Raw genomic sequence first — 20,603 nt, 5'->3', positions numbered from 1 at the left:
GGGAAGGTGGGAAAGAGTGTATCAGAAAAAGAGAAGCTCTTAATGGCTTAGGAATTTGATTGGAGATGAAACAAAAAACAAGGTCAGCCAGTGAACCATTTTTGAAATCCATTAAAGAGGTAGTTTAGACCATTTAGAATGGGGAAGAATTAGGACCTGTGCCAAGGGGTCAGCCACAAATTGTTGAGGCCCAAAGGAGTGGGAATACCACTGGGTAGGGATCTGCCACTCTGTGGTTTATTACAGGTAGTTTGCTATTGAGTGGAACTTGTTGGAAGCACAGCCAGCCAGGAGGGAGTGCAGAAGGAGTCTGCCAAGGGATATTGTAAGGGAAGGTTCCAGGCTGGAAGTGTGAGCCAGAAGGAGGGAGGAAATGAGCTTTCCCTAGCGGGAGGATTTCACCCAAATGGAAATCCAAATATGGGTCTCCAAAAGCTGGAGGACTGCAGGGGCCTGACCTGTCTGGGAATCCCAAAGACAAGATCATTCCTAAACTGAGTCGGGGGTGGATTCCTGGGAAGCCTCTCATAACATTACAAAGTATTAAGTTCTAAGCTGTAATAATTTCTCAAAAAAGTAAGTGTTTCTGGAAAAGAGATTTAGAAGGTGTGAGAGAAACGTATTCCTGGATAAGTGGCTGAAGGCAGGCAGCCAGGCCCTCAGCGGTATTCTCTGCCAGGGTGATCTGTCGATTATTCTGGTTTGCCTGGGACTATCCCAATTTTTGGGAAAATTTTTGCACTGAAAATCCAGCCCCCTGTCAAAATACTCAAGACTGCTCACATGTTACTTCTTGATAGAGGCCTTCCCTGGTCATTGTCTGAGATAGTATTCCACCCCATCCCCAGTGGTCATATCCTGATCCCACTTATGCCCTGAAATCATCTTTGTTTATTTGCTTACTGTCTCTCCTCCAAAACTAGAATGTAAGTTCCAAAAAGGCAGGGATTTAGGTTTGTTCACTGTTATATTCCCAACACACAGAACAAGACTGGGCACACAACACATGCTCATTATATATTTGTTGAATGAATGATCACTGTTTAAGGTTTCTAGTACTGTGCTCAACTCTGGATATACAATGGTGAGCAAAACCAGAAATGGTTCTTGCACTCATGAGGCATAGAGTTTAGTGGAGGAGAGAGAGAGACATTAATGACATATTTCCACATATACAAGTAAAATTACAACTGGGTTGACTGAACAAATGAATAGGAGCCTGAAGGAGAGGTAGGTACTGATGCTCTGAGAAGGTATGATGCCAGGTGGAGTCTGGGGCCCTGGGCTAGTGAAGCTTGCCCAAGGAAGTATTGATTGAGTTGAATCTGAAGGTTGGAGAAAAAAATGCTTTCTAAGAAAAGGAAATTGCACATGCAAAAGTCCTATGGCAGATTGGAGCAGGCTTGTTTGGAGAACCACAGCCATGCCCTATAGTTGGTGTGCAGAAAGCAAGATCCGTTGTGGTACCCTGTGAGGCCGGGCTGAACAGGCAGGCATAGCCGGGCCCCTTGGGGCCTTGTGCATTGGAGGCCTTGCTGAGGATTTGGTTATTTTTTCCTCAAGAATGATGGGAAATCATTGAAGAGTCGCATGTGCATGCGTTGTGTGTGTGTGCGAATGTGAGATGATTCACCTTTTGTACTTTGAAGCAAGCATTCATTTGATGGGTTCCTCCATCCCAGTGGCTAAATGGTTAAACTAGGCAGGGAGGCAATAATTAAAATGTTCATAATTATAAAAAGGTACCTTACAGTCTTAGTTCTTTTCTTCTTCTGTCTTTTGTTGGAGTAAATTCCTGTGGCCTTAATAAAGGCACAACAATGAGGGGATCAAATTTGTGGCCAACTAGTTTTTTGAGGAATCATTCTAGAACTTGACACTCTGTAAAGAAAATAAATTTGTGAAGCTACTTTTTTCAAAGCACTCTTCTAGGCTCTGTGGGAAGAGATGAAGGAAACCACATGAATGTTCTACCCCTTTGGGGAGCTTAGATGTTTAATGACGGGTATGCAAATGAAAAAGGCACAGGATAGACCCAGAAACAAGTTCTACAAGACCTGCTGCCTGGAGATACTTGGGCACATGTTAATGTACAACCTCCTGAGAGCAAGGTCCGTTTCTAAATCATTTTTGTTCCTCCCACAGAATTTAGCTAAGTGCCTTGCCCAAGAGATGTGTCAAATGAATAAAGCTGAGTCTGATCACCTCAGCAGAGAACAATCAAGTCATTAAGCAAATCAGACCTCTAGCGATCCTTCCATTATACAAAGTACTTCTAAAAAATGAAAGCTTCCTGACAAGTTTTGTGGCCGTTTTTTGGTTGCTCACTGTGTGTGTACCCAGTGCCTAGTATATTGTCATTCAGTAATATTTATTGAGTAAATGAATTTAGTAGCTTGAGTGAGAAGCTCTGGAATGATCTGAGGACTTAGAATTGGTTAAGTAAAATAATGGTCCCTCTGTATGATGGGATATTATTCAGCATCATATCTAAAGATATTATTCAGCATCTAAGTCGTCTTGTGTGACAGACAGAAGGCAGGGTAGTGAAAGCACAGGCTTTGGAGGCCCACTGCCTGGAGTGGAGGCCCAGTTCTGCCGCTCACCAGCTGTGTGACCTGGGGGGAGTTATTTAACCTCTCTGTAAAGAGATTTCCTGAGCTGTATGGTGGGTATAGTAATAGTACATACTTCAGAATTCTTATGAGAATTAATGAGCTGATACATAATGAGTTAATATATATAAAGTATGTAGGCCAGTGCTTGCTCTGTGGTAAACACCCAATAGTATTAGTTCTAAGTGCTTTACACATGGTGACTCTTACTCCTCACAACAACTCTATGAAGCAGGCACTGGTCTGATCCCCCCCATATTTTAGTAAGTGATATGTTACAGTTATTTCTCTGAATGTGATAGGTAGAAATTGGGACAGTTTTCTGAAGAGGAATGGCATGATCTAATTAAAATTTTTTTTAATGTTTTATTTTATCTTTGGGAGACAGACAGAGTGCAAGCAGGGGAGGGGCAGAGAGAGAAGGAGACACAGAATCTGAAGCAGGCTCTGGGCTCTGAGCTGTCAGCACAGAGCCCGACGCGGGGCTCGAACCTACGAAGCGTGGGATCATGACCCCGGCCGAAGTCGGGCCCTGAACCGACTGAGATACCCAGGAGCCCCTGACATGATCTAATTTAGGTTTTAACAGGATCCCTGTGTCTGTTGTGTTGAAAATAGCCTCAGGAGGGTGGAAGGGGCAAGGCCAGAGCCAAGGAGACTACTTAGGAAACGCTAGCAAGAATCCAGGTAAGATATGCTGTTGGTTTGCGTCAGGGTGGTAACAGTGGAGGTGGTGAAAAGCCATCTGTTTCAGGATATCTTTTGAAGTTAGAACTCCATTCCAGGATTTGCTGATGGAATGGATAGGAGGTGTGAAAAAGATGAGTCATGGGTGACTACATGACTTTGGATCCAGTCAACTAGAAGGATGGAATTGCCATTTACTGAACAAGGAAAGGCCGCAGGAGAGTGGGGTTGGAAAGTATAGTTTGAGATGCCTGTTTGTCACCTAAGCTGAGATGATAAGTAGTCAGGTGGAAATAGGAGTCAAGAGTTCAGGGGGAGAGTTCTGGGCTAGAGATAGGAATGTACAAGTCATCAGCCTACAGATGGTATTATAAACCGTGTGACTGGATAAGATCACCAAGGGAGTAAGTAGAGATGGAAAGCAGAAATCTAAGGGTTGAATCTTTAGACATTGGCAAATGAGGAACCAGCAAAGACTGAGGTGGACCAGCCAGTGAGGCAGGAGGAAAACCAGGAGAATTTCAGATCCTGGTAGCAACTGAAGAAAAAGATTTGAGGGTTTTTAAAAATTTATGTATTTGAGAGAGAGAGAGACCGGGGGAGAGGGGCAGAGAGAGAGAGAGAGAGAGAGAGAGAGAGAGAGAGAGAGAATCTTGAGCAGGCTCCTTGCTCAGCACAGACCCTGACATGGGGCTAGATCCCACAACCCTGGGATCGTGACCTGAGCCGAAATCAAGAGTCGGATGCTCAGCTCAACTGACTGAGCCATATAGGTGCCCTGAGTGTGTTGCATGTTTTTTAATTTAATCTTGGAAACATCCTTGTCAGGTGCCCCTGGATCCATGTCAGTGGTGTCAGAGGTGGAGGAACCAGGGCTCACCCAGGTTGGGCCCAAGATGCATAGTTTGTAGCAGAAATTGGATTGGAGACCAAGGTGTCCAACTCCATGTCCAGTACCCTTTCGTTGCACCACACTTCTGCACCACTGTTCCCTCTTGGTCAGAAGAGGGAGACTTGCCATGTCTATTTTATAGAGTTACTCCCCACCCCCAACCTCTAAAATGGTCTCTTCTAAACTAGTCATTCAACTTGTGTGCCTTGGAGCAAAAACCTATTTGGTATTCAAGTAAGAGCGCTATAAAAGAAAACCAAAAAAGGAAATAGGTTAGGCAGCACCATTGTCAACAGCTGAAGGATATGATAGAATTAGTGTGGGCTGCTTAGGGATTTCAATTTGGAATTCCCTGGCCCCATGAGAGTTAATGGGAATGATTTTAAGTTCTGTGTTCAGGCCACAGAGGGTCAGTTATGTGTATGAGAGAGAGAGAAAGAGGAGCAAAATCTTGTCAACCTGATCAGTGCGTTTGTGAACTGACCCAGGAGTGCCTGGACTCCGGTGGGTGCTCAGGACTCTGCAGAGAGAATCCTGAGGTCAGAAGGATGAGAAGTGGCTGAGGTGGTCCCACTATGGAGAGACAGGGCAGGGGCAATGATACATTCTCTGCTTGGTTCCTGATCTTTATAGAGAGGAGGGTGCTATGGTGAAAGCCATCTGGGAATTTAAATGTGCCTTCGTTGCTCCACCTTCTTCCACCTGTCAGTGGCATGAACTTGGAACTGGGAAAGCAGAGTGGGACACAACGGTGAGGAATTCTTTACAGTGGCACTGAAGTATCTGTAAGAGCTGGGGTGCTAAAAAAAAAAAAAAAAAGAATGAGAACAAAAAGTTCAGGATAGAAGGGATCAGCAAATAGCCTGGTTGAAACTAAGGACATGGTAAACTGGGAGAGAAAAGAATCCGTTAAGGAGCTACCTGAATTTTGGGGGAGGTAGGCTGTGAGACAAGGCAACTCAGAAACAGGCTTTGACAGGACAGAGGAATGGAGGCCGGGATCTGTGGTGTCACTATCAGTGGCCTCTCTGGTCGTTAACAAACTAATTCCAGCTGAGACGCCACCCCCAAAATTTCCTGGGAGGGTAACCCAGGATTATTTAAGCTGGCATTGTTTCTTAGAGGGTAAGCAATTTATTTTAATTAAGACTTAATTTTTTAGAGCAGTTTTATGTTCAGTTTTAGAGTGGCAAAATTAAGGGGTAGGTACAGAGATTTCCCACATATGCCCTGTCCCTATACGTAAATAGCCTCCATCATTATCAGCATTCCCCAGCAGAGTGGTACATATGTTATAGTTGGCGAATCTGCCCTGATACATCATAATCCCTCCAGGTCCGTAGTTTATGTTACAATGTCACTATACACTCGTACAAACCCACAGACCATACACCAACCACCAAGGGTGAACCGTAATGTAAAAACTGGACTGTGGCTTAGCATTTTAGTTTTGTTAATTTGTATATATTTAGAATTTTAAGTATTTGCAATATTTAAGGGAAATTAGCCCATTTGAGAAATGGTCATTTTTAGATGCCAATTTAAAATACGTAATTAAGAAATTGACCTAGGTTTGTGATTTTTATTTTTTTATTATTTAAAAACATTTTTTTAATGTTTATGTATTTTTGAGAGAGAGAGAGCATGAGAGGCAGAGGGGCAGAGAGAGAAGGAGACACAGAATCCAAAGCAGGTTCCAGGCTTTGAGCTGTCAGCACAGAGCCCGATGTGGGGCTTGAACTCACAGAGTAAAAGATCCTGACCTGAGCCAAAGTCAGAGGCTCAACTGACTGAGCCACCCAGGTGGCTCTAGGTTTGTGAGTTTTAAATTAAAAGACATTCTAAAGTTACTATCAGTATTAGAATATTTGAGAGACTGTAAGGTTTGTCACATTTTAAAGTTTATTTTATTAGAGCTGTAAGAGATTTTTAGACAATTGATGTACTTATAAAAGATTAAGTATATTATCTCTTATGTGTTAATATTCATGTATTAAGTATATTTTATAATTTAATAGTATATAATAATTTAATATTTAAATTATAACATGTTATATATTATTTATATATTAAATATTATAAACATACACATGGTTTAAAATGAGTGAGGTTCATAAACTGAATCTGTAAATGGAATCAAACATTAATTTAAAAATCTCTTAAATGTGATTAACATTTGCTATGTTTATGAAGATTAATAATATCTAAATCGAACTTAAAAGTTTAAGGAAGATCAAGATTTAAAAAAAATTTTTTTAATGTTTATTTTTGAGAGAGAGAGAGAGACAGACAGACAGACAGACAGCACAAGTGAGGGAGGGGCAGAGAGAGAGGGAGACACAGAATCTGAAGCAGGCTCCAGGCTCTGAGCTGTCAGCACAGAGGCTGATGCACGACTTGAACCCGTGAACTGTGAGATCATGACCTGAGCCAAAGTTGGACACTTAACTGAGCTACCCAGGTGCTCCAAGATGTAGATTTTTAAGTTTGTAACTTTAGCAGATTGAGGATTAAATTTGAGAAATCAAAGTAGCTCTCTGAAGTCTTTTCTGTGTAAAGAGAGGGCCTTGAGATTACCAAAAACAAAACAAAACAAAACAAAAATCTCATTATTCTGTCAAGGGTCCCATAGCAGCTCCTAGGTGTCTTGTCCCTCCCTGTGTTCAGTAGCTCTTACTTCCAGGTAGCCTGCCCTTAGAGGACAGCTGGCTAAGGCAGGATCCCATGGGGGAAGCCAAGAGCCTTGATGTCCGAGAGCCCTGGGGAGGTAGAGGCAGCTTTGCTCCCTTTTAGCTCAAGGGCATATTGATCTGCACCCTGGAGACTGGGCAAAAGGGCTAAGAGATACAAAGACAGCAGGGAAAGCAAAATGCGAGGGTAGACCACAGGGTAAGAGGCAGCACTGGAAACAACAAAGGAACCAAAGGTGGTAGAAGCTGTGGACACACATTTAGGAGAGGATTGTGGCTTAAGCACGAAACCAGCATGGTCACTGTCTCATTTTCTAGATAAGGAAACAGACTCTAAGAGGTTAATGACTCACCAAGATCTCATGCCTAGTCAGAGGTACAGATGAGACTGAGGATTGGATCCTTTGACAACTCCTAGTTCAGGATTCTATTTAGAGCATTTCTTGGTATCTAATGCAGGGTAAATTGTTTTACTATCTTTACTCTTGATGGTCAACATCAAGGCAGAGCATGGGTTGGTGGTTCAGGTTTTACAATTTATCTGGAGGGCTACTGCCTGACTTCCAAGGCTTTGGATAGAAATTAGTTTTTAAATATACTCACTTCCTCCCTGTAGACTTTGAAGTCTCTTCTGGAATCTGGGCCTGAATCCTGGGCCTTTCAAAGCAACCCAGTTCTGAGGGGAATATCCTCAGGATTAAGATGTCTTATCCTGGTGGAGGTCTTAGGAGGAACACCCTTTTGTTCCTCTGAGGAACCTGTGCAAAATGCCAATATGGCGCATCCAGCTGGGATAGGTTCAGGTGGGAGCAGGAACAGGAGCAGTTTGGGGAATGGGCCTAGTGGAGAATGAGGGGCCAGTCAGTGTATCCTGGAAAATGGGAGGTTTCTGAATAAGGGTGGGGATAGAAGATCTGTTTTAGCAAGGCTGCCCCTGAAAGTAAAGAAATGGGGAGAGGCCCAAAGCAGGTGTCCTTGAATTTCATTCTCCAGCCAGCTCTCTCAGGGAGGAGCTTCCAAGGGATTTCCCTGAGGTGGGGTGAGGAAGCTCTGAGTGAGTGAACATCTCTAGGGAAGAAGGGCAGTGATGCCATCAAGGATTGTATGAAGTACAAAGGGGCCCTCATTTTGCATGTTTTTCCCATGGCCCTTACCACATCTACTGTGTTTAATAACATGCTTCATCACTGGGCGGGTTTGCACAACTATTGTAGTAACCTCTCTAGGGAGACAACGTAGGCAATAGTATCTGCATTTTCTGACTGAGGAATCTAAAGTCCCAAAAGGACAAAAATGTGCCTAAAATAAAAAACCTAGGAAGAGGCAGGGCCTGATTTCTGAACCTGAACCCACTCCTCCTACGCCTTTCTTCCATTCTTCTTCTTTTCCTTCTCTTTTTAAAGGCTTTATTCGTTTTTCTTCTTTATGGAGGCAGTATATGATCCTTGTTAAATGTTATTAAATATATTAATATGGAATAAAATATAGATCAAGAAAATAAAATTTGAAAAGAAGAACAAATTATAATTCTGCCACTTAGAGATGATCACTATTAACACCTTGATGTATGTCATTTTGCATTCTTTTCTTTCTATCTTTACTCTTTTTTTTTTTTTTTTTTTAATTTTTTGTTTATTGTGGTGCCTGGGTGGCTCAGTCAGTTAAGGGTCCGATTTTGGCTCAGGTCGTGATCCCACGGTTCACAAGTTTGAGCCCTGCATTGGGCTCTACGCTGATAGCTTCGGAGCCTGGAGCTTGCTTTGGATTCTGTCTCCTCTCTCTGCCTTTCCCCCACTCGTGTTCTGTCTCTCTTTCTCTATCTCTTTTAAAAATAAACATTAATACAATTTAAAAAATGTAAAGTTTTTGTTTATTTATTTTGACAGACAGAAAGAGGAAAAAAAACGAGTGGGGGAGGGGCAGAGATGAAGAGAGAGAATCCCAAGCAGGCTCTGCACTGTCAATGCAGAGCCCAATGCTGGGCTTGAACTCATGGACTCTGAGATCATGACCTGAGCCAAAACCAAAAGTCAGATGCCTAACTGACTGAGCCACCCAGGTGCCCCCATTTTGCATTCTTTTCTATGCATATAATATATATCATTATCAGTATGGTCTCATACAACTCATAATTTTTATAACATACTTTTTTCTCCTTGTTTCCTTTCTTTTTTTTTTTTTTTTTTTTTTTGCATTGGTCCAGAGAGAGGGTAGAAAAGAGCCTTTAGAGTAAACTCTTAAAATTTTTTTTTGACCAAAGTAATGTATGTATGTAATAAAAAAAGTCAAAATAATACAACTCTTAAATCAAGAAATATTTTCCATGCCCATCCTACCCCATACTTGATTCCATCTCAGAGGCAACTACTTCTAAATCTTAAAACTTTCTAAATAACAAGCTTATACTGCTGCTTGTCAGTTTTTCAGGTTTAGATATTATGCATTGACTTCCTCTGTGTATGATGGTTTGGTTTCTTACTTTTGTGTCCCCCTTGTCTCTTACTCTTCCTTTCCTCCCTTTCTCCAAATATGGTCGTAATACTGGTAATATGGATTAAATGAACATTTAGTGATCACATTTCTACAGGCGTGTAAATATCATTAAGGCTGAGCCTTATAGGGTACTGGGATTGTTCTTCCTATTTTATGTAACTCTTTGCCCCTGGAGTTAATACTTGACTTATTTGTGTTTTAATTTGCTTGGTTTACTTGTTTTGTTTTCTATACAGAGCTCTCCCACATAACTGTTAATCACATCTTGATCTATTATTATTTTTCTCAAGAGAGAAGCCTTCTAGAGGCTCCTGTCTCCCTTCCCCTGTCAGGACTGGTGGCTCTCCAGAACTGCTACGTATTTTCCTCACCATTACCTTGGACTTCCCTCCTCTCTCCTGATTTGGATCTCCTAGTTCTGACTCCTGTGTCTTCTTATGTCTTGGTTTACTCTCTTGGTTTTATTGTATATACTATCCAGCAGTGGCCTGAGACTGCTTATATGCTTTTTACCTTACTGCATATAAAGTTCACCCTTTTAATGGATGAGGAAATAAATGTTGGTTTTGTTTTCAACTCAACTCAAACCAAGAAAAGGAATTCATCCCACGTGGAGCCCATCAATTCCTGTTCCCAGAATTAGGGTCAAATTTGTTTTCTTTTGAAACTCAGCAAGCTTTTCACACTTGGAAACTTTGATTTGCATTGACCTTAATCACAGGGCAGTAGGAAAAAATAGAAGAAAAATCTTTATCTGAAAATCCAAGCTGTGACTTTCCTTCTATCAGAGGAAAGAATGGCATAGAGTTTGCTCAATTTAAAGAAAAGGGGAACTCGAACTGAGTGTCTTCAGCCCACCCACAGTCTCCCCACTTGGAGACTCTGGCAGGCGATGTGCAAATTGTCACATGTGGCTGGCCTGGCTCTTTCCCAGATTTCTGCCCTGTATGTGGCCTGTCAGCTCTCAGATGTGGTCCGGTGCTTCGTTTGCCACATTTTATTTCAGTAAAGCATACAAGCCTTGGACAGGTGCTGGGGATATTGTGGTGGCTTCTGAAATTGTTTCCCAGAAGGCAGTGACTCATCACAGGAAACCCCTTTGTTTTCTCTCTGACCTTCCCTCCGTTTCCTGCTCCACCCATCTGTGCGTGAGTTTTCACATTCCTCACCAACAGACAACAACTTATGTCTAACTTTGGTCAAGAGTGGTAAGTGGAGATAGTTTTGGGAGTATGTTGGGACCACCTCTTCCAATAGCAGTGCCCATAAGGGCAGCTGGCATGTTCTTAATGCCTTGGCATCTCCCCATTGAGGTATGGGTCAATTTCCATTCTATGACTCCTGGAAAATCCCTTTTTCTGTGTCCTTAACCAGATGGACTGTCACGTTGTAAAGGAGGTGGATTGGCTGTCTTAGGCTTTGTAATCAGTGACTGCTTTTGTTCAACTCCTTTTCTAGAAAATATACATCAATGTACACTTAGTAACAAGCGTTTAATTGTTTTTGATGGATGTGAACTAACTCAAAGAGGATGGTTGCGGTTGTTGACCCACAGTGCTTCATATACAGTCAGGGCCTTCAATGGATAAGTGTCGAAATGAATCTTATAGTTCAGATTCCTACATGTTTAGAGTTAGAAGGGAAGTTAGAGACTATCCGGTTTTGCTTCTTCATTGTTTTTAAAGTTTATTTATTTATTTTGAGAGAGAGAGTGTGTGTGTGTGAGAGAGAGAGGGAGAGGAGCAGAGAGAGAGAGAATCTCGAGCAGATTTCGTGCTGTCAGTGCAGAGCCCGACATGGGGCTCAAACCCATGGACTGTGAGATCATGACCTGAGCCGAAACCAAGACTCAGACGCTCAACTGACAGAGCCACCCAGGTGCCTCAGCTTTTTCATTTTATAGGCAAGGATCTTGAGGCTCAATGAAGTTACTTTCTCATGGTCACCCACTCAGGTCCTGGCCTCGTTGGTCCTGGCCCTTCTGACGCTGTCTATATGCTCATGCCTGCCTCTGTGGGGCTCTCTAGTTGTACTCCAGTCCCCACTTCCAATTGTTCCCCTTCTTCACTCTCTACACCTTGGAGCCCTCAGCTGGCAGAGAGACCCTTCTGAAAGGTCTCACCCTTCCTCTGTCACTGGATTCCCTGAAGTCCCTCCATGGCCAGGCCTTTTTCCAGACTACAGGCATATTCAGACTACTGACTTTGGTTTCCCTTGGCTGAGAATCCATGACTTTCTATGAAGAGTGTGTTTCAAAGTAGTTCTTCAAAAATTCAATGGCACAATACTCACTAAAGAAAATTTGAAGGCACAAACAAGTGTTTTTTAACTTTTCTGGTGCTTTCTTTGGACATTCCCCACCCTAGCCCTCCCTTCCAAGGAATAGGTTGGTTATTTGATTTGTTGTAATCATCATCTTACTCATTCAATTTTGTATCCCACTATTTTCCACTTGTGTTCTTTTAGTATAACTCTATGGGAGAAGGATTGGGAGCAAATACTAGTCTGCTTTTTTATGAAACCTTCTATTAGAACACTGTTACTTATTTAGAAAAATAGGTTCCTCTCCTTTTTGGTTGGACAAACAACAATGTTCATGTCCACGGCTATTTTGAGGGGACAGGAAACACACTCCTTATATCCCCTACATCTTCCTATCTTCCCCACTACCCCATATGGGGGAGCTGGGGTTGAATTCTCTGTCACTGCCAATGGGACACTGTACTTCCTGATAGTCTATGAACCAGAACTCTTCCTCTGCCACCACATCCATGTTCAATCCTTATTTTTTTTTCTTTCTTAAGTAGGCTTCGTGCCCAGGATGGAGCCCCCTGTGGGGCTTGAACTCATGACACTGAGATTAAGACCTGAGCTGAGATCAAGAATCAGACGCTTAACCGACTGAACCACCCAGGTGTCCCCACATTCAATCCTGTCTTCTAGTCTCCATGACTGTAAGAGCTTGTCCCCACCCATGATGTTGACCTGTTTGCCATCTCTGTTCTCTTGTTTGTTGTGAAGGAATCTGTCGTAAAATAATCATCCATGAAGCCTGCACACTGTACAACTCTGTGAAATCAGCAACCAAGTCTTCCTTAAGTCTTTTGCATGTCTCTATATCACCAGTATGATGCCCAGCATACAGAAGACACCTAAGAAATGTACAGTGGGTGAATGAATGGGTAACTCTAATTGTGAATGCAGAATAGTCTTCCTTTTTGGTGACTCCAAAAGCAAAGCCACAACTGTGATGGGGACATTCTCTCTAGAACATTTCCTACCACCAGGGAAAAAACAAAGTGAATCAAATACTGAAAGTCAAGAAGGCTGAGAATTATCTTGGATAGGAATAATGATCCCTGGTTTCTCAGGTTCTTTCTTCTTACTTCTCATAGTTCACAGACCGTGCATATTACAAAATCCTTTTTATCATTTAAGAATCTAAAATGCCTGATTTTTCTTTTGTTGTTCTCCTTAATTTTGAAGCAAAAGTGGTTTATTTCCCAAGATAGGAGCAGCAAGCTCCACTTTAAGGGAAAGTCCAAATCTTCATAAATTTTCTTCAACACCTCAAAATCTTGGTCATGGGCTAACCTTGCTTGTGACGTAGAATTGTTTCTCGATGGAAGACTACTCGGCAGTAAAAAAGAATGAACAAAGTGGTAGATACAACAACTTGAATGAATCTCAAAATAATTGTGCTGGTGAAAGAAATCAGAGCAAACATCAGTGTATACTGTATGATTACACTTCTATAAAATTCTAGAAAACACAAACTAATTTCTAGTGACGGATAGCGGTTGCCTGGTAGGTGGGATGGGAATAAGTAGGAGGCAGGGATTTTTTATAAAAGGACACCGGAAAACTTTGGGATGTGATGGGTATGCTCATTATTATGACTGTGGTAATGACTTCACAAGTGTGTATGTATGTCACAGCTTGTCAAGTTGTACATTGTAAATACGCAAATTTTACTGGATGCCATTTATATACCAATAGAGGTGTTTTTAAAATTGTTTCAAAGAAATGGACTCCTCTGCTCCCCCTTATATTTCCTACCTCACTTTCCAGCTTCCTCCTACTAAAAGGGGATCATACCCAATTTTGTTCCTAATGTGCAGTCAGTCCTTTGTTATGATGGACACTGACAGTTCTTTGCTTCTTCTGGAAGTAAAGAAAGTATTTAAACTGGGTCATTGTTGCCTCCCACGTAATTCTCAGCCCCTCCAGAATGCTATAAAGAAAGTTGCCCTCTTCTCCTGTCTGTAGCCATTTAGGGACTGCCCCCCTCTCCCCCCCTCCCCACCATAGCTCCAGTGACAGGTTTTTGAACAAACAGCAACTGTTTGTGTAGCTGGCACTGGCATTACTACAAGCCTGGGTGGGCCATGACTTCCCAGACCCAATGATAACCATTCTCAGACCTTTCACATGTTTTGAAGATGCTTTTCAAAATACCCATTGGTTTGTTCTACACAGGATGGCCTGAGACAGTGACCTGCCAGTGTTTGCCTGTTCCTTCTCCTACATTTCCTTCATCGCTCTCCAAGGTGCCTTAGGATTAGGTAAGGTCTAAATTAGTAGTAAGAAGTGCAGACAGATCTCCTGAGGAAGTCAGCATTATTCTAATGTTAGAGATATTTCTAGAACCTAAGGAAGAATTGGGAATAAGACCTTGGAATATACAGATGTGGGATGTCAATAACCTGCTGAGATGTTGGCTCTTCTCTCACCTTGCATAGATAAGAGGTTCAGGGTTTAGGTGGTTAAGTGAGTAGCAAAGCCCTCAAGTTAGAGCAGGGCTACTCACACCTGTGCTGGTCTGGGAACAAGGTAAGAAGTTGAGAGCAAGTGTTCAGAAACTTTTATAGGAACATGCTAGCATAATTTTATAACTGTTGGATCTAATAAAAAAAGTTGGGCTTATATTTTGCATGCCTTTTACTTTAAATTCTTTTTTAGCAATTTATTTCTATTTTACAAAAGTTGTAGTTCATCGTGGTTTGGAAATTACAAAGAAAATGAACTGGCTCTTCACTACAGATCATTTGAGAACAACTGAGCTAGTTCCATGGCCTCCGGAAGGCGGTTCCGGACAGCTTTCTTCCAAAGACGTGGTGGATGAGCTAGGGAGAGATGTGGACGGTGCCAGGGAAGTGGAGGACAAGGAGCCTCCCTTTGTCTGTAGTTCCTTCTCCTTGACCAAGCTACACACACATCCCTGGGGAAGCATTACACCAAGAACAGCCACAGTTGAGACAAAATTGGAGGGGACTGCAATAAGAGGAGGGACAGGAAAAGCTGTGGTTATCACCTGGAACTCCTGACTTACCAAATGTCCTTTATCATGGACTTTAGGGGCAGGTGGAGGAAGCAGCTGAGAAATAAGGATTTGAGGGGAACCAGAGCTCACCACTCAGCAGTCTGGAATGAGCTGAAATTGTGAGTCCCACTCAAGAGAATACCCTACGTTTAAGATGCTTATATAACCCAGGAGGAGGAGGAGAGAGGCTGTCAACCATTGCCCTGTAATACATGCAGATACACTGACATATTCTTGTGGAATCACTGACTGGAGGAATCGTCCTCAAAGAAGACAGAGAGGGACAGAAAAGCTTTAATGAAAAGAGGTGGGATCAGAAAAGGGCTAAGTGTAAAATGGCTTCATTATCTATCTTAAAATGGGGAGCCCTTACCATCATATTTTAGAGCTGTCTGTGCTGGTCTCTGCTCTGTTTTTGTAGTTAATCATGGTATGAGGTGATACTCAGTTTCCCAGGGGACATGAAATAGACTATTGACCTGCTGGCCTTTGAAGCAGTCAACCGACAACCCCTTTGCTATCCCATATCCTGGAGAGGTGGTAGGATGAAGATGATACCTTTGTCTCGTTGCCTCTCTTACATGACTCAGTATGCCTTCGTCACTGTTGCTGACAATGATGTGCTCCTTGACTGAGAGGAGAGAATCAGGTTGGGTGGGTTCCAGCTCTTTAATGTGAGAAAAGCTTTTGTGTCTTAGCTTTGGGAAAGAAAGGAAACACCCAGCCCTCTTGTTTTTTTGTTAAATTAGAGGGTGCTTTCTGCCTTGTAAATTCTCCTGAAATATATGTTAGCTTTGCCTTGGTGATGACGCAGACATGTCTGAGTGTGCCTGCTGTGTGGCAATGCATTATTTCTAGTCCGAAGTGTTGGGTCTCAGGAAACGTTGAGATTAGACCTTAGTCTCATGTTGGTTGGTGGTACGCCAGAAAGAGGGGCCTGCAGCATAGTGGGCTGCATCATAAAGCAGAAGCAAGCTGGAAAACTCAGCTACATTTTATCCTGTGCCAAATCCAAGTCAGTGACAGTGCGGTCATAGTTGCTTACATTCAGGGATGCTTCGCAAGGTCTGGACCCAACTGCAAAGAGTTTTAAAGGACAAGAGTAACATGAAGGCTGTTACCAGCTACCAGATGATGCTATAGTAATTTGTAAAGCCAAGCTGGCCCCTTCTGGGGCGGAAGTGACTGACTCCCTCGATCAGGGAGACCAGGCTGTGGTTCTAGGTCTTTACTTCTTCCAGTTTCCTGCCCTGAAATAGTCAGGGATGGCCTGAAATAAAATTCAACCCACATCCATTGCCCCTGAAAATGTATAATCTGTTTGGCTAACAAGACTGGTCCAGTATGAAACAATGTAAGAAAATATTAGGTTGTGGCAAAGATTACACGTTATACAGGTGTCTCAAGCAAGAGGGGCTGATGTGGGTTTGAGGACTCAGGGAAGGTTCCTGGAAGAGTAGGGCTTAAATTGGCACAGAGTCCTTCCCTCCTTTGGAATGGGGTTCTGGACTTAACATTGGATGAATAGATAAGATCTATGGGCCACAAGATGGGGAAAATAACCACTACGTCCTACACTTTCTGTAGGCATTAAATCCTAGCTGAGTAAGTGCTTAGTAATGTTCCCTCTCTTCCTTCCTTTTCATGGCTGCAAGGAGTTCCTTCTGGGATGAATTCCTGGGAATGGTTTACCAATTTAGATGTGAAGCTTAGATTTGCAAGATTGTGATTTCTCCCTGTGGGGAGGCAGTGCCATAAACAAACCAGCAGTCAGTAACTCCTTTTCCTAACCATGCACCCCAACTGGGCTAAGTATTTCTCTCTTAAACAAGGAACTCCAAGGCAGAACTTGTGCCCAGAGAGATGCTTTGCCCAAGTACTCACTTGGCTAAAAATACCAGAGTTCTCAATATTAATATTATGATTAATATTAATCAAGTTTTTAAGCAGTACAGCTTCCTTCCTAGCCTCTCTTCATTTATAAACATTTCCCCATTCTGCTATACCCAAAATAGGAAGTCCTAGCTCTGTACTATAGTTTTTTTTTATTATTTTTTTAATGTTCATTTATTTTTGAGAGAGAAAGAGACAGAGCATGAGTGGGAGAGGGGCAGAGAGGGAGACACAGAATCTGAAGCAGGCTCCAGGCTCTGAGATGTCAGCACAGAGCCCGATGTGGGACTTGAACCCACGAACCATGAGATCATGACCTGAGCCGAAGTCAGACGGTTAACGGACTGACCCACCCAGGAGCCCCTAGAGTATAGTTTTTCATTCTGGAAAAACAGCCCTAGGAATATGATGCCTTTAAAGTTTTTTAATCAGTAAGAAATTGGTCAGATAGGGAGGAAGTATAACATGATGTATAAGACCATGGACTCTGGATCCAAAGTACCTGGACTTGCTTCCTGGCTCTGCCACTTTACTAGCTACGTGAGTTTGGGCAAATTATTTAATCTCTGGGTGCCTCAGTTTACTCATCTGTCAAGTGGGAAGATACTTGTGCACAGCTCACAGGGTTGCTGCGATAGGCAAATGAGTTAAGAGTTATGTCAAGCACTTAGAGCAGTAAGTGGTCAATGTAAGTAGTAAATATGTGTTGGCCATAATGAATGTTATTATGTCCTAGTGAAATGGGGAGAAGGAATGTTTCAGGCCTTGATGGATGCTGTGCCCTAAAGAAAGGGCACCAAGACAGCCAGCACTCATGGGGCCTGGTAACCATGGGAGGCGTAGAAAAGAACACTCTAAGGGAGATAGGGACCTAAGTGCCAAATCCTAATGAGGTCATGTTTGACCACTGACATTGAAATTCCCATCGGAGTGCCCATTAGAATTGGACAGTCTCCTTTCTAGAGCCTGGAATTCCTGGATACAGCCTCTCTGCCAGCCCGGCCCAAGGCTTGTTTTGATGAGGGTGACATGCTAACACAGGACTGAGTCAATAACAGGCCCTTTGTTGTGTCTCCTGGACCTCTGGATGCCACTGTACGGACACGTCCAGCTTGGCTGGCAGCTGGCATCTTAAGGGTTCAGGTTGTTATCAGATGGGCACTTACTAAGAGGAGTCCCTCCCGATCTGGCGGCGTGTGCTTTTGCGCACGTAGCCCGCATACCTCATATCTCTGCCTGGGCAATTACATCCCAGCCACCCTGCCCCATTCCAAGGCAGCCAGAGCCAGCTGGGACAGTGCTTGGGGAGGGAGCCAGGTGTTTTTCCCTTTCATCCTTTTTGATTCCGTAGGCATTTTCTCCTAAGCTTGGCTCTAACTGCAATGTCCAACATAGAAAAACAAATCCAAAAGGCAGCAGCTAAGCTAGATCTGCGCATGGTGCTGCATTTTGCTGTTCAGAAACGAAGCCAAAAGGCACAGCCTCTGTCCTCCGGGACAGAACACCTATAAGCAGCATGTCCTTTCCCCAGCTGCTGCCTGCCAAGTTAGGGTATTACATGTACATATGTACATGTAATACATATGTACATGTACATTACATGTACATTACCACTACATATGAGTGGTACACTGTCTGGTCTGATGTTCAGATCTATATTTAAGCACTAGTGTGGGTTTTGGAATCCAAGTGTGTAAAGTGCACATCTGGGCATGGTCTCTTGGCCAGGCCTGAGGGTTTTCAACCCACTCGGCTGGTCCCCAAAGCTGGCCTCTTGCATCATAAGTGATCCCACGCAGTTCTGATGACATATGGTTTACGACAATTCACCCTGGTTTGGGAAATCTCCCTGCTAATGTTTTCTTATCTTGGCAGAGAGAGAACCATGTTAGAATACTAACAATTGGTACCATTTATTGAACACATGCCATGCCCCAGGCAGCCTGCTAAGGGTGCTTTACACAGTGATTTCCCACAGTCTTCCTGCCAGTGCTCCAGTGGAGGTAGAATGATCAGCTCTGCCTTACACATGAGGACACTGAAACGTGGTGATGTTAGGTAACTTGCTCAAGGCCACTCAGGTAGGAGGTGGGAATGCCCGTATTTGAACCAGGCGTTCTGATCCCCAGCACGTTCCTACTCACCATAGTGCCCACTGCTGTAGTGTCTCTCTGCATGCACATCTTCAAGGATTAATTCAATCCCCGAGAATGATCATCGTCATTATTATCATTAATCAGTCAGCAGCATACAGAACCTTCTCCCTGGTTGATACTTTGGGCTAATCTGCTACATCCTTGATGTTGGTATAATAATGCAAAAATTAAGTTATTTCCTTATTGATTTCTATTACTTTGATCCTACAGATATTTAGTGAGCATTTACTTTGTGCCGGGTATTATACTGGACCTAGGAAAGAGGGCCATTACACAGTACTTGCTTTCAAAGAACCACATGGTAGAAAAATAAATAATCTTCCTAATTCCCAAGATGGCCCACAAGGCCTTCTGAAATGGGCCTGCCTTCCTCCCCAGTTTCATTGCTTTGCATTCTCTGCCTTTGTGTCCTTTTGTTTGTCGAGCTTCCTCCTGTCTCAGAGCCTTTGCACCTTCCGTTCCATCAGCCTGAAATACTCCACACGTTTGCCCTCTTAACTCCTCCTCATCCTTCAGATCTCATCTGAAATCACTCTTCTTTAGGGGATTCTCTCACAATCCTATAGATTAGGTCAGGTTCCCCCTATTATATCTTATCATAGCCCCCCCCCCTTTAAATTTTTGTAATTATTTAATTAATCCACCAGCTCCTTAAGGGCATGAATAATACTATTGTTGTTCAGCACCAGTCTTGTAACACGCAGTAGGTGCACATCAAGTACTCTGAAGTGAATGGGGATTATAAACAATTTATTAGAGCAAAAACTGGGATGTGTTAGTCCCCAGTCCTCCAAGAATCAGACATCAAGACAGGATTAAACGTGCCAGGATTTTATTAGGGAGGGAAGTTGGGAGGGTCATCAGACTGTGAAGCAAGTATGATCCTAGAGTGAAGAAGGGAAGAAAGGAAGGTGGGGAGGATCATCATATATATTCTGGTGCTGCCTGGGGAAAGTTCTGGGAGGCCAGCCAAAGTTGGACATCAGAGGAGTGACCCTTCTGCGCCATGGAACAGCGTGCTTCGAATCCCCGTCGCCTTCACTGATTGGCTGGGAGCGCCATGGGAGGCGTGGTCTGGCAGCAGGGCGTGGTGTTCAGAGGCAGCTGCAGGTGCTCCTTGAGTAGCTTCCTGCTCTTTGAGGGGCAAGTCTGAGGGACTGGTTCTTCTGACTGTCATGTGACAGCTCCAAGATGAGGGGGGATGACACCCAATTGATAGGGAGGATGGAGATTACCAAATGTATGGCTTCCACAAAAGGGTGGGAAATCTTGATTTTGAGGCTCAGCAAGTATTTATTGAACACACAGTATTCTTTGACACCGAGGAGGACACAATGGAATTGGCTATTCGCGGGCTCTCCTCGAACAGATTGAAGCTAGCTAAAAGACAAAGTAAGTTCACATGCTTGCTTCCTGAGCCTCAGCTTCCTTGCTTCTAAAATGAAGATAACTGCAATCTAGCTTGTGTGATGTGTGACAGGTAGATCTAGTGGCTTCTGTGAATAGGGTTGGTGCTCCGCAAACAAGATGTGAACGAATTTAAATAATAACAATTCATTGCCTTCCTCCATTTTTCAAGCTTTCTAGTCACTTCAGCAGGGCTGATAAGTTTTCTAAGTTTTCGAAGAAACTTTTGGCTTGGGATGCCTGCTTTCTTTGTAATTACTCTCATCAACAGTCCCCTGGGGCTTTTTCTTTAAGAATATTTCAAGTAGTAGAACTGCAGTTTAAATATGTGATCAGCACTAAAGGAAGATTTAGTGTTGAGTTACTACATTGAAGGAAATCTCTGGAAAAAGGCTCTGTGTACTTGGCTCAGTGAGCTCACTTCAGGGGTTGGTTTCTTAACTCTTA

The 20,603-nt window shown here is 43.0% G+C and overlaps 1 long non-coding RNA gene across 5 annotated transcripts in view; it reads left to right on the top strand.

Moving 5' to 3' along the window:
- LOC109254308 (uncharacterized) overlaps positions 1 to 20,603 on the top strand; it is a 119,111-nt gene that overhangs the window by 53,151 nt on the left and 45,357 nt on the right. For 3 of the 5 annotated variants that reach the window (XR_008417171.1, XR_008417174.1, XR_008417173.1), the window contains exon 3: positions 12,185 to 12,331. This is a non-coding gene — a long non-coding RNA (uncharacterized LOC109254308). Of the gene's footprint in view, positions 1 to 12,181; positions 12,332 to 13,856; positions 13,943 to 20,603 lie in introns of all 5 variants that reach the window. The other 2 variants (XR_008417172.1, XR_008417175.1) reach the window with 2 other exon arrangements.

Source organism: Panthera pardus, unplaced genomic scaffold (assembly GCF_024362965.1).
Source record: "Panthera pardus isolate Hobbes unplaced genomic scaffold, ASM2436296v1 HiC_scaffold_24, whole genome shotgun sequence".
Taxonomy (NCBI): domain Eukaryota; kingdom Metazoa; phylum Chordata; class Mammalia; order Carnivora; family Felidae; genus Panthera; species Panthera pardus.
Note: the sequence above shows the minus strand (reverse complement) of the source record. Positions and strands in the feature narration are given on the sequence as shown.